Source organism: Fukomys damarensis, unplaced genomic scaffold (assembly GCF_012274545.1).
Source record: "Fukomys damarensis isolate Sample0158 unplaced genomic scaffold, DMR_v1.0_HiC HiC_scaffold_37, whole genome shotgun sequence".
Lineage (NCBI taxonomy): Eukaryota > Metazoa > Chordata > Mammalia > Rodentia > Bathyergidae > Fukomys > Fukomys damarensis.
This window is the reverse complement of record NW_022900949.1, coordinates 24106579-24120036: the sequence shown is the minus strand read 5'-3', so window position 1 is coordinate 24120036 and position 13458 is coordinate 24106579.

Genomic DNA, 13458 nt, shown 5'->3' with positions numbered 1-13458 from the left:
GTGCTGCCCGTGGTCAGCAGTCTGTGCAGCCTCCTACAGCTCAATTAAGCCTGGATAATCCTAGGGTGATGCTGTGTTTGTGGTTGAATGGAGGGAAGGGAGGTGGCTCACACAACCTCCCTGTTTTAGGTCTGTAGAAGCACAGATAGTCCTTAAGATAGTGTGGCATTTACAGGAAAACAAAAGGAAGTGTGTGTGGGGGTGGGGTGGGGGGGACTCAGTTCCTTTGTTTCTAACTGCACTACAACCCCCGAGGAAGAGGGGGAAAATGCCCACGACCTTCCTAAGGCATAACCTCCGCCTAGGTTTTCTGTCTCTCTCTGCATGCACCGAGTGAGCTCCCTGTCAGCACCAGACTTCCCTTGGGCACCTCTAGCTTTTCAGGTAGTTTCTCAGTTTCTTGCATTTTGGTTGCACCTCCTTGGGTCCCACCTGACGGACTCCTTCATTTATAGTCCGAGCTGTCCAGAAGGCAGGCAAATTTACCTTATGGTCTCTCTCACAAAGAGACCTCAAGATCAAATTAGAATGAGCCACTGACAATAAAAATCTCAACATGTGCAATGACTTACCAAGTTCTTGTAGAATTGCATGTGGTGTTTATTCTGCATTTAAGTGTTATTTTGTAAAAAATTGTTGAATGTCTGCCCTACATGCTGAAGTCTGTGGGCACAGCACTGAATACCATGCTCCTTACCATCCTGGAACTTGGAGTTTAGCTTCTGTTGTCTGCTCTTCTCTAGCTGAGACAAAATTGGCAAGGGGATATTTTCACTACTTAATACCAGCCTCTTCTCTGCCTTTTCCCTTTCTGTTGCAAGTACAGAATTAAAAGAAAACAGTCATATATAATATTAAGCTCTTAAAAAATAATTTATTTCCCCCCTCCTAACCTTTGGGCAGAAGTCTCAGTCCTGAATGAACCCAGTTATCTCCCTCCCCTGGGCTTGTGGTTAAGGTGAAAAGTTTTGCCGAATAAAATCAGACTTAGATCACAAAATCCCTCCTTACAGATTAAAGAATCCATTTTTCGGTCCTCAATTTGCTTGATGTCTCAGGAGCTTGTTACATAACTCTCCACTGCATTTTTGAAGCCATCTTTCCCCTTCGATTCTTGTGAGACCCATGTAATCTTTTTCCACTTTTCTAGCCACTTGTTCTCAGTTTCCTATTTGTTCTCCCTCTTTTTCCTGACTATGACATAGGGAAATTCTGCAGTGTTCTGTCCTTAGTCTTCTTTTTTTTTTTTTTTTAACCTGCTGTCTCACTGTGTAGACTATTCAGCTATCTCCAAATCACTCTCCCTACCTGGATGTCTCCTCTGGTTCCAGATCAATACATCCTATTACCTTTATTATATTTCACTTGGCAGCTAAATATTGATTCATAGCCCTGTGTCCCTTAGCAACGGGGCCACTTTCTGAAAAATGCACTCTGAGGCTATTTTGCCATTGTGCGGACATTGTAGAGTGCACTTCTCCAAACCCAGATGGCTACGAACTTATCATCTGGGTGATAGAATCTTATGGGACTACCATTGTACGTGCAATTCTCCACAGACTGAAACACGGTTATGCAGCTCACAACTATACCCACCACCGAAACCATCTACCTACCCTGCCTTGCCCTCTTCCTCACTGTCTGCTTACACATTCAGTAGTTCACAAGGGCATCTGTGCTCCTGCTTGTGCTGAAGCTGGAGCACCATCCTGATAGTTCTCTTTCCTCTCCTATATACTACTGTGACCAGTAACCTCCAGACACTCTGTGGTCATTTTCAACCTTCATACAAGGGACCCCGGCAAGACAGAGGGACCGCATCTGATAGCTTGTGGGGTTAAATGTAGACATAGCCTAAAATTTACCTCTCATCTAGTTTCCTTTTTCGTGAACATCACCCTGGGGGAGTAGAAACAGCAACCCAGTGGGGGAGGAAATAATGCCAAGACAGAGAAAAGCTGCCCAAACAGTTCGCAATTGGATTTACGAAGAAGATGATATAAAACAAGGAAGGCCTCGTTTAATATCCTTTTGCATAATAACATAATGGGTACTCAAAATACACAGTGAATGTTTACATTAAAAATATTGCAGTAAAAGATATATTGCAAATAAGCCTGCTCAACATGGTCCCCTTGTTTCAAACACACTTATCATTTTTGCTCCCTTCTGGAAGTCCTTTCCTGACTGTCTCTTTGGGAGGTCTGATCAAAACTGCAGTGAATGGTGCTGCTGAGCGCCATCCCGTGGAAAGGCAGGCTCATGAAAACATTGTGCTGTCTCTCCGTCCACCTTATTCACTGGATCTGGCCCTGTGCAACTTCTGGCTCTTCCGAAATTCAAAATGACCATGAGAGGTGAATGTTTCAATTTGATTCAGGACATAGAGGCAGCTGGCAAAGCAGAACAAAAGACACAAAAGAGGACCTTCCAGAGCTGCTTCAGAAAGGGGCAAGTATGATGGGTTAAGTGTGTCCAAAGCAAGGGGAATATTTTAGAGGGGATTTAATGGCAATGTGTCTCTTTTACTGTAATCAATTAAAAATCTTTAAAACATTCACTGCATGTTTCAATCTTACCTCTTACACCAGCATTGTTTAAGACCTGGTGATCTTTCTTGCTACCTATTTAAAGCCTTTGCACTTCTGTATACTCTGTTGCTTCCACTTTAGTTGAAACCAGGAAGATCTCTCCACCCATCTCCTGCAATATCTTACATCAACAGTTTCACAGTTAAAGAATTCGAAGAAGCTTTCTGTCTCTCCAGGTGGGCAGTTATTATTGCTCCGTGTTTCCTGGGAGTTCCTTTGCACAGAGAAACTCTTGCCAGGCATATGGTCACAGAGAAGCTACCAAGTATACACAGAACACATAGGTGCTGAAGGATTTGTGAGAGTCCTGGCACTGCGTTTATATCCAATGCATACAAAAGGCACACTTCAGTGAGGGTAGAATTTCCAAGCAATCGGATGTAACATCATATTGGACCAGGAAAACACATGTTTGGACAAAAGAAATAATGTATTTGGTCTTTTACTGGCAGTAGGATTAAGTGTTATTTTTGGATATAAATATTTTTCCTTTCCTCTTTGTGTGTTTTCCCTGCAGCAATCCCTTTGTGAGTCTTCTTGTATGAACTCGAGTCTCGCAGTCCAGGTTTTAGGAGACAGATACCAGTCCTTATCGTGATGCACTCTTGCTGAATGAACTGCCTCTTGTTTCCTTGTCCAGCCTCATGGGGAGAGCGCTTCTGGCTGGGTAGGTTTCGGACCAGTTGCGCTTCTTTCTGTTCCACTGCACTGACTGCATTGCTGCTTCTTTGCCACTTGTTTGGAGAACTCTTACACAGCCTCCAGCAGCATTTAGGAAGCCTGACCCCCAACTTTCCCCATGCCCAAGTCCCTTCTTCTCTTGACCCCCACGTTGGATTGGTCTACTGGTTTGAATTTCTTTTATGTTCCTCCATCCCCCAATATATTCTTCATGAAGCACTCCACTCATGTAATGTCTGTACCCGGAGCTCATCGCCCTCAGAGGGATGGAGCAGGGTCTATTACCATTTTGTCCCAAGTTCAGAATGCGTGAGGGAACACAGCACATGCTTACTTGAGGAAAAAAGACTATAAACGCATTAGAAAAACATCGCTGCAAGGAATGTTTGCATGTTACTGGCTCAGAATCCTTAAGCTGAACGAAAACCTTAGGCTGCCTTTTTAAATAATTGAGGTGAGATTCATAAAACGCACAACTAAACATTTTAAAAAGTACAACTTGGTGGCATTTAATACTTTCACAGAATTGTGCAGTCCCCACTTCTTTCTATTTTGTATTGTATTCGTCGCTCCATAAGAGCACTCCAAGCCCGATGCAGTTGTACTCCCTTTCCCGCCCTCCTTTATCCTCCAGTCCTCCTTGTACCTAGAGGATTTTCTGTTCTGGGTAGCTTCCATAGTAAGAATTATGCAATATGTAGTACACATACTTGCAGCGAGTGTCTCTTACGTAGAGTAATGTCTTCGAGGTTCATGTATCAGTATTGAATTCCTTTGAATGGCTGAATAATATTCATATACATCATCATTTATTTTTTCTATTGGATATAAATGGAAAGGCAGTAGTTCTATCTCAGCTCATTTGAAGCAGTACTGTGTCCTTATCTAGATAATTTGGAGCTATCCAGCTTAAAAAGTAAATGAGTTTACCTGTTTACTGAACAACTAGGTAAAACTGAATCTCATATTCTACTTGTTCTTCTTATAGAGATATTCTGTTCATTTAAACTTCATATGTTCAGTCTAAATTGGTTTGGAGAATGTTGCGGTACTCTGTACCTAGGACTGGTGTTCATGTGGTGTGACTGTCGGCCAAATCTGATCCACCATCTTTTTCTTTAAAGCTTTATTAGTACACATCTTTTCATTTTCTTGTTGTCTCTAACTCTTATCATTCACAGCAGAACTGAATAGCTCAGTAGAGGTTAAATGGCCCCGAAAGTCTAAAATACTTCCTATGGGACTTTGTACAGGAAAAAACTGTATTACCATGTTCTAGAATAATGAAATCCATGTAGAATTCTTTTCCTGCCAGGATTTCATTGGCTTTCGTATCTTCAAAGGAAAAGCTCAATTTAACTCAATGTGAAGGTTTCTCCTGTTAAACCCTAGGATATAAAAACAGGTTTTGTCCCCTCTATTGGTGGGAGTTTTCAATCAATAACAAGAAAATAATTTATACTTTCAATATGGAGAGAAAATCCCAAATGTGGCAAGAGCCTAATTCTTTTTGGGGATGTGTTGTAAGAACTGGAAAGTAGAAGAACTAGAGTTTTGCCAGAGTAATTTCTCACATGTCTTCTTAAAAAGATTCTGTGCTCTAGGAGATCCATATAAGTTTAAGAATTATTATTTTCAACTTAGGAGAGACAAACTATATGCATCATGAATAAAAATATGTTGGGTTTTGGTTATATAGCAATATCTTTGAATGATTTTTTAGTTACCATTGACTATTATTTCACCTCCTGCTCTTATCAATTTTGGAAGGAAAAGTTTTGAAGTTAAAGGCCTAGTTTTTTCTCCATTTTGACCAATTATTTTTCAACACATTGTCTAAGTGTTATCCATCTAGACACAGAAAGGGAATAGTTTTCATCTGTTCTTTGACTTGGCTATCATTACTTTCTCATTGCCTCTTTGGAATTCTGCTGTTTCATAAGAAAATAGGTTTCAATTCCCGAAGGTGGCTGGCATGATATCTTTGAAGAATTTTCTTTGAGGCTGTAAGACTAAGGTAGCATAATAATTGAATTTACTTTACTAAGTTGCCCCTATATAATAGTAAGAATAGAGAGAAACTTTAACCAAGAGGAGGGAGGCACCAAGCAGCTCTCTCTCCAGACCTTGCACTCTCCACAAGGGAATGGCGGGCAGAGGCACAGTGGCTATTGACAACCCCAGAGGCCTCCTCAGAGAAATGAACAAGTGGAACAGAGCAGTTAATGCAGCACACTTCAGCGGCTCAGGAGTTCTCCAGGTTCAGACCTCACCCAGGAGAGGGTCATTGAATGGTAGCCATCTTGGAGAGCAGCTATGGGCAGACTCCATCTACTGGCTTCCGGTGCCTCAGTGCAGGTGCTGAGTTCAAATGAGCAGGATGTTGGGGAGCTGAGTGCAGGCTGGTAGGAGACACATAGACTGTTGTAGACTCAAAGAATCCAGTTCCAGTCTCATTGCCAGAAACTGACCTCAACTTCAGAGGAAGGAAAGCACAGGCTAGCCTGGATTATTCTCTACCCAACACGAAGCTGCAGCTGGCTTGCTGGGATTTATCAGTTTGGCTCTGGACTCTGTTTGCCCACATTTCCTAACAGTGACAGCAGAGACACATCTTGAATTGGACATTTTTGGTTTTTAAAATCTTTTTTCTCTTTTTCTCCTTTCTTTCTATTTTCCTCAGTTCTCATTCTTGTTGTTTCGTTTAGTTTCTTTCTTGGTTGTTTGAACACAGTTTCTAGTTTTCTGTTCTTGTTTTATTTTTTTCCCTTTCTCTTTCCCAACTCTCTTCTTCACCAGTTTCCTAAAGTTTGTCCTCCAGCCTTGCTTTTGATCTCTTCCTCTTTTTCTATTTCTGTTTTTTATCCCCCAAGCCCTTTTAAAGATTCTCCCCTAAGAGTAAAAAAGCCATAGTAAGGGCCACCATTTGTCATTTTCCAGGCTGTGTTTGATGCAGTTGTTATTGTTGAATGCACGACTTTAGTCAAGGTGACACCGTTGTGCTGATCAGTTGTTCCTCCTGGTGTACCAAGACTGAGATTGGATCGCCTAGGGGTCTTTAGAAAAACAACAACTGTAGGTCAGTGTCAAAGAACTGGCAGCTGGGCCAAGTTGGCAGAAACCTCTCATCCCCAATAAATTGAAGAGGTAGGAAACTGCATCAGACTCCAAAGCCAAAAGCCAGCTATACCTAGAAGACACTTCTGAGAAGTAGTCATTTCCTTAGGGTTTTGCATACTGGCAATAAAGCTACTTGACATAAGCAATTTACAGGCATCAACTCAGGACTCAAACTTAAAAAAAAAACCAACAGAAAATGAGAAGACACTTAAACAAGATACAACACCCCACCCCCACCCCAAGACTTTGAGCTCACCCAAGGCAAACCTGGGGGGAGGCAATGATGTGGAACAACCCAAAAGCCACTCCCCTGGACTCTCAGAAATGGTAACAGCAGAAGTAACAAAGCAGATGAATGAGGCTCTAGAAAAGAATAAAAGCAGAGGGTCCAGGGATTTAACTCAGTGTTTCCACCACCTGCCTTGCAAGCACAAGAACCTAAATTTGATCCCCATTACAAAAAAAAAAAAAAAAAAAAAAAAAAAAAAAAAAAAAAAAAAAAAAAAAAAAAAAATCAAAGCAGAAATAATTTCCGAGATAACTACAGAGATGGTCATCAGAATGAAAGATACAGATGAAAATATGGAGGAGATCAGGAATGTGATGGAAACCATGAATGTCCAGCATAGGAAAGAAACGGAATCCACGAAACAGATTCAAACAGATATCCAGGAGATTAAACAAGCCAGAGAAAGTATATGCAGCAGAATGAGCCAACATGAGGACAGAATATCAGATACAGACGACAGGACTGTGGTTGGTGAACATGAAAAGAGAGATTCTTAAAAATAGCAAGGATCCATGAAAAATCAATCCAGTAATTGCCAGATGATGCAAAGAAGAACATAAGATTCATTGGAAAGAGCAAGAGTAGCACAAATGATATAAAAAATCCTGTTCTCAGAAGAAATGGCAGAAAACTTCCCAAACAGGGAAATAAAAATTGACATACAGATAAGTGAGGCATCTAGGACGCTAATTAGCCATGATTGAAAAAAAAAAACAAAACAGCAAAACTTTGGGCCAGGGATTTAGCTCAGTGGTGCTGCCACCTGCCTAGCAAGTGCAAGGTCCTGAGTTCAATCCCTGGTTAAACAAAAAACAACCACAACAACAAAAATCCAATCATTATAATAGTCAACATTCCAGAAATTCAACAACAGGACAGACTATTAAAAGCTATTAGACTTTATTGTTTGCTTTAAATGTACTAATAAACTTAATGGGGGAAAATGTGGAAACACTGTTTTCCTGAATATTTGTTATGCTTTTCTTTCTTCAAGAAAATAAAAGCTATTAGGGAAAAGAAACAACTCACCTATAAAGGAAAGCCCATCCGAATCTTCTCAACACAAACTCTTACTCATGTAAAGGAGAGCTTGAAGTATTTCAATCCCTAAAGGAAAACAACCTCCAGCCCAGATTGATGTACCCTGCAAAACTATCCTTCAAAATTGATGGCAAAATAAGATACTTCATGATAAAGAACACCTGAAAAAAATCACAACCACTGAACCAGCACTCCAAAGAGTTTGAAGAATAGTATAGAAAGAGACAATAAGGATTAAAACTCTATGAATCCCAACAGAATGAATCTACCAGGCAAGGCAAGAAATTAAACAGAAAAGGAAAGAAAATCAACAGCAGAAAAATAACATGGCAGAGATAAGAGAATACCTATCAGTTATAATCATCAATGTTAATGGCCTCAATTCATCAATTAAAAGAAAAAGACTGGCAGAATGGATCAAAAAGCAAGATTCAACAATATGCTGCATAAAAGAAGCAGATTTAATTGGGAAACAAATTCACAGACTGAAAGTCAAGAGATGGAAAATAGTATTCTATGCATCAGGAACCTGGAAAAGGCAGGGTTAACTATTGTATTTGCAGACAAAGTGGATTTCAAGCCAAGAATAATTAATAGAGACAAAGAAGGCCACTACATCCTGGTAAAGGGAACAGTCCAAGAGGAAGAGATAACAATCCTAAATACATATGCTCCAAACAGTGCACCCAGCTATACCAAACAAATATTAATGGACATGAAAAATCATACAAGCACTAATACAGTTGTAATAGCAGACCTCAATACCCCACTGTCACATATAGACAGATCAGGTAGGCAAAAAATCAACAATGAAATATTAGAGTTGAGTCAAATTTTTGAACAAGCAGACTTAATAGATCTCTAGAGTGTTTCACCCCACATCAGAATACACAATTTTTTTTTAAAGACAGGGTCTCACTATGTAGTTCAGACTGCTCTGGAATTCACTATGTAGTCCAGGCTTGTCTTGAATTTAGAGCAATCCTCTTGCCTCAGCCTCCCAAGTGCTGGGATTACAGGCATGCGCCACCACACCAGGCAGAATACACATTCTTATATGTAAATACTGAATAGTTTCTCTGGTGTGAGAAACTAAAAGTGTAAATAAGGATCAAAATGTATAATTGATAATGTGAAGAAGGAAGAAAAGGGTTAAAGAAGTAGGGGAAGTGAGAGGGGTAGGGGAAAGGAAATAAGGGAAAAGAAAAGAAAAAGTATGAAAAAAGAAAAAAATGAAAACAAAGTCTTTGTAAATAGGGGAGGATGGAGGGGGTGAAGGGAGGGCAGCGGTGTGGGGAAAAAATAAGAACCAAGATACCTCATGTAAAGGTACAACATCCCAATGATGATGAAAACTATATAATCCTGTGAATAGATGCACAAAAGAGTTTGACAAGGTCTGACACCATTCATGATAAAAACCCTGCAGAGGGGGCCGGGGATTTATCTCAATGGTGCCACCACCTGCCTCATAAGCACAAAGTCCCAAGTTTGATCTCCAGAACCAGAGTGAATAAATAAATAAATAGAAACAAAAACAAAAAACCCTACAGAAAATGAGTACAGATAGTCTTTATTTCAATCTGATAAAGGCCATCCATAACAAACCTATAGCCAACATCATATTAAATGGACAAAAACTGAAAGTTTTCTCTCTAAAATCAGGAACAAGATGAAGATGTCCCCTGTCACCACTCTTGTTCAATTTACAGTTCTGGAAACATTAGCCACAGCAATTAGCCAGAGAAAGAAATAAAAGAAATAAGGATAGGAAAGGAAGAAGTTAAAATATCATTATTTGCAGATGACACAATACTCTATAAAAAGAAGACCCCCTAAAACACCACCAAAACTTTTTGATTCAATAACAAAAGTTAGTGGCTTGGCTGGTTATAAAGTCAACACTCAAAAGTCAATAGGCTTCTTGTGCATAAGTAACAGACTTGGGGAGAGAGAAATTAGGGGAAAAATCCCTTTCACAATAGTATCAAAAAATATAGAAAATGACAGAACTCTGAAAAAGAAGATTGAAGTAGATATCAAAAAATGGACACACCCATGTTTATAGCAGCACAGTTTGTAATAGCTAAATCTTGGAAACAGCCCATCCATTGGAAACTGGATAAAGAAGATGTGGTTTTTCTATAAAATGGAATATTACTCAGCCATAAAGAATGAGAAAATAGATTCATTCATAGGAAAATGGATACATATTGAAGATATACTCCTAAGTGAAATAAGTCACACATGTATAAATACCAAATAGTTTCCCTGGTGTGAATAGTCTGCAATAATACATAAGATCCTAATAAGATTACTGACATTTAGAAATGGGAAGAAAGGAGCTAAAGGTGTAGGGAAGGTGGGATGGGTAGGGGAAGGGTAATAAGGGAAAACAAAAAAATGTGAGAGAATGAAAAGATGAAAATAAAGTGTTTGTAGATGGGGAGGGGACGAGGGGGTGAAGGAAGGGCAGGGGTAAGGGGAAAAAATGAGAATCAAGACTTGTCATGTAGAGGTACAAGATCCCAACAATGAATGTAACTGTACTGTATCCCTAAAATGTACCAATAAACTCAATTAAAGCTGAAAAAAAAAATGGAAAGATGCCAGGCATGGTGGTACACGCATGTAATCCCAGCACTTGGGAGGCTGAGGCGGGAGGATCGCGGTGAGTTCGAGACCATCCTGGTCTACATTGTGAGTTCCAGGTCAGTCTCAACTATATAGTGAGATCCTGATTCAAACAAACAAAAAAACAAACAAAAAATGGAAAGATATCCCTTATTCTTGGATAGGAAGAACAAATATAGTAAAAATGGCCATACTTCTCAAATTGTTATACAGATTCAATGTAATCCCAATTAAAATCCCAACAGCATATCTCACAGAATTAGAAAAAAATCCTAAAATTCATTTGGGACCAGAAGAGACCAAGAATGGCAAAGGCAATTCTGGGCAAAACAAGCAAGGCAGGAGCATCACAATCCCTAACTTAAAATTATACTACAAAACTAGTGTGATAAAAACAGCACAGCACTGGTAAAAGAACAAACCTGAGGATCAGTGGAATAGACAAGAGGATTCAGAAACAATACCAGACACACTCAACCACCGTATCTTTGACAAATGGGCCAAACACCATCACTGGAAGAAAGACAGCCTCTTTAATAAATGGTGCTAGAAAAACTGGCTTTCCACATGCCACATTTTGAAACTAGACCCATCTCTTTCACCACACACTAATTTAAAATCAAAATGGATCAAAAAAAGATCTAAATATTAAAACAGAAGCACTAAGTCTGCTGGGAGAGAGAATATGTAGAGCACTTAAGGACACAGGAGTAGGCAAAGACTTCATGAAAAAAAACCCAGACCACACAGGAAATACTACAAAGAATCAACAACTGGGACCTCATCTTCTTAAAAAGCTTTTGCAGAGCAAGAGAAACCACCAAGAGAGTGAAGAGACAACCCACAGGGTGGGAAAAATTTTTTACCAGCTATTCAGATGAAGGGATATTATCTAGAACATATAAAGAACTCAAAAAAATCAGAGCCCCCCCAAATTTAAAGACCATTGCAAAAATGGGTGTCTGAAATAAAAAGACACTTCTCAGATAAAGAATTAGAAATGGCAAATAAATATATGAAAAAATCTTCAACATCACTGGTCTTTCAAGAGATGTGAGTTAAACCAATGCTGAGATTTCATCTCACTCCAGAAAAAATAGCTGCTATCAAGAAATCAACCAATAAATGCTAGAGAAGCTGTGGAAAAATGGAACCCTTCTCCACTGCCGGTGGGGGTACACACTGGTGCAACCATTGTGGAAATCAGTGTGGACATTTCTCAAAAAAGTGAAGTTAAAGGTTCCGTTTGACCCAGCTATTCATCTTCTTGGTATCATCCTAAAAGAATGAAAAACATTATACCACAGTGGAATGTGCACACCAATGTTCACAGAGGCACAGTTTGTAATAGCTAAATCTTAGAGACGGCTGAAATGCCCACAAACTGGTGATTGGATACAGAAGACACGGGGTTTTTTGATGCAATGGAATACTACTCTGCCATAAAGAAGCATAAGCTGGAGAAGTTTATAGCTAAATGGATGGACATTGAGACCACACTCTTAAGTGACATAAATCAGACACACGTGTAAATACCACATTGTTTCTCTGGTGTGAGAAACTGAAAGTGGAAATAAGGACTAAAATGTATAATAGATATTGGGAAATGGGAAAAAAAAATGTTCAAATGGAAAGGGGAGCCAGGGAGGAGGGAGGGAGAAAAGAAGGAAAAGCCAAGAAAAAAGGAAAATAGAATGAAAAAAAATGGAAATAAAGCTTTTGTACGTAGGGAGGGGAGGGGGCTCGAGGGGGGAATGGAATAAAATAAAATAAAATTTATTTTAAAAATAGTAACAGTAGGTTTCGGAACTTTAACTTCACAATCTCAAGACACATCAAAACATACCAAGTTGTTATTTCTATCAGGCCATCCCACTAAAGGTGTAGTTTTCAACCAAGGTAAAGATTCAGTTGTATTAAGCTTTGCCTGAAGTCTCCCATGTACAGTGGACCCTAAAATTATGACCAACCTCATAGAGACAACTTGGGTTAATTAGGCTGATGGAACCCTAATCTGCCTCTTGTTATCTATAGCGGGTGCCCAGGTAAACACCCAGATCTCAAGTGAGTGCCCTGTGTAACTTTCAGTTTGTAGCAGTTTGCAGCAGATTAAAACGTACTTTGTAAGTTCCCATGCTCTCCCCACTTTGTTTTTCTTCTCTTGCATGGCTCCCGGTCCCTTGAAGAGAAGTTGATTATCAAAGGTAAGGAGAATGAAATTACATTCGTTCTACTTTTTTTTGAACGCTTGCAAGAAAAGAGATCTAAATGATTGCTGCGATCGTCTATGCCACTGAACATTCAAAGGTCACCAAGAATTGTCCATATTTTATAGGCACTTAAAGAGCTAGTATATTATAGGGATGGGATTGACCTATGCAGATTGCTACTTTTTTTATTCTTTGAGGTTAGGGCACAATTTAGGTGTGCATTATGATCACACTCGTCATGCGGAGTTTGCACCTGTACGTAGTACATTTCTGCTCTATTACTCTGACAGGAAACTTGGCTATTTTTTGAGGGGGGGTACCGGGGATTGAACTCAGGTCCTTGCGCTTGCAAGGTAGGCCACCGAACTGCTGAGCTACATCCCCGGCCCTCTGACAGGAAACTTGTGTTTCCTTGGGCCCCAGTTCATTTTCCATTGGCAATTAATCTTCATCCCCAAAGTTCGTGACTCAAGTCACTTCTCTCTAGTTACACAGCGATGGCTCTTCTATAAACTCTGCTCCAACATTTGTAGTCTCTCTGGCTTCCCTAAGCAAGATCCTACTTTGTTCATGTTGAGAATGTAAGATCTCCTGATTCGTTTCCATGTTTTCTTGGTAAGTTATGGTTTCATGACATGATCATGGTATTAAAATTCATAGAACTATATTTTCTCTCTTGCTTTTCTCTTTCATTTCTCTTCCTTGTTTTCTTTTTTCCTTTCCTATAATTTTTATTTTTTGCAGTACAAAGGATAAACCAAAGACCTTGCACTGGTTAGGCAAGTACTCTCTCTACACCTGAGCTACATCCCAAGGCCCAGAGATACGTTTTGTTGTTGTTGTTGTTGTTGTTTTGTTTTTGTAGTACTGAGGATCGAACTCAGGACCTTGT